This window comes from Phalaenopsis equestris, unplaced genomic scaffold, assembly GCF_001263595.1.
Source record: "Phalaenopsis equestris unplaced genomic scaffold, ASM126359v1 Scaffold000684, whole genome shotgun sequence".
Taxonomy (NCBI): Eukaryota; Viridiplantae; Streptophyta; class Magnoliopsida; order Asparagales; family Orchidaceae; genus Phalaenopsis; species Phalaenopsis equestris.
This window is the reverse complement of record NW_018165124.1, coordinates 500,018-501,678: the sequence shown is the minus strand read 5'-3', so window position 1 is coordinate 501,678 and position 1,661 is coordinate 500,018.

Genomic DNA, 1,661 nt, shown 5'->3' with positions numbered 1-1,661 from the left:
CCTGAGGGCTAACATCTACACTTCAGCACCCAAACGATAGGACCGAATTGGGGATTTTAGTCTGTCACTCTAAAATCTCCAATTCTATGCCCGATAATTTTATTTCCCTATTTATTTGCACCCAATTTTCAAGGGCTTTAACCTCCCTGAATCTTGGATGTAATCTTCACTTTAGTTGTAAAAGTCAACATATTTTAACAAATTAATTGGCCAGATTGAAAGTAAATTAAACATTTTTATGGTTTCACCAATTCAAATCACCATTTCATAAATCTCAAGACAATAAGAAAGACAGAGAAAAACTACTTAGATCTCATGGGGAAAACACAACAAAACTCAAAATTCATATATAAAATTAAAGTCATACAAACTACAACAAGTAAATAAACTTATCTCTAATTTCTCCCAAAGAAAACTCCTTGAAGTTCCTCAGAATCTCTTCATTTCTTTACAACATACAAAATTTCTCTTCGAAGCGGCAAGGAGGAAGAAATCTCACTTTTCCTCCACTCTTACAATTTCTCGAAGAATTTACTCACAATTTAGATACTCTAATAAACTCTCTACACACTAATGAAACCTTTTTAACCTCCAGGTTCTCTTCAATTTTTGGCTAAAATCTTTTTTTAAAGTTATTGATGAGCTTTCCCAAGAGTTGTCTGAGCACCCCTCCAAAATTCATCCTCATCCAAAACACTACGTGAGTAACACCCCCCCCGCCGATCTCGCCGTCGACGGCCTCGAGGGCGCCATCGACAGGCCTTCTAAGTGAATTAATTATAGAGTCTCAGGAAAATCTTGTCGTCGACGCCGTTGGGCTTGCCGTCGGCGCCCTAGTTCAATTCTTCACATTTTAGTCATTTTCGCTCCAAATTCTCTTCTTTTTGCATCTTTTTGCTTCAATGACCCTAATTCATCATTCCTGCAACCCAAACATCAAAAATACCTTTATTTAAAATGCAATATCATAAAAAATAGTATAAAACATGTATAAAAATCTCAACATATTTTCTTTGGTCACGTGGTGATCCCAATTCTCTTTATATATGTTAATGTTATGTATGTGATTATATTCTTAATTTTTTTAGTTATAATTCTTACTTTGCAATGACGTAAAAAACTTGATCCCGAGCAAGAACTCTTTTATCTCCATCAAGAACTAGGCACAAACTTGACTTTGAAGCAAATAATAATATAATTATTATATTTAATATGAGATACTACGTAAGTATACGTATTTATCAAGTAATATAAGACTTTTTTATTAAATCCCAAATATCAAACCCATAGGGAAAACTACAATATGCAACTATGAAACCTAAGAAAATAGATAATAAATTCAACTTAGCAAAATATTCTTACTTAAACTCTAAATGCTATAATAAGAATGAAAATTTGATTCTTTTTGTAATTTTAGATAATTCAAAATAAAATAAGCAACTAACTAACTTAACTAGATATTTGTAAGATGAAGACAATACAATATAAGATGAAGACAATGAAAGTTTGATTCAATAATAAGTATAGAAGTTTTGTTGTGGAAGTATTCAAATTGTTTTATAACAAATAGGATTAATAATATACTTTACTCTTACTATAGATGTTATAATAAACATTGGCTAATTTACAGTTTGAAAAGTCTTGAAGACATGTTAGATAAG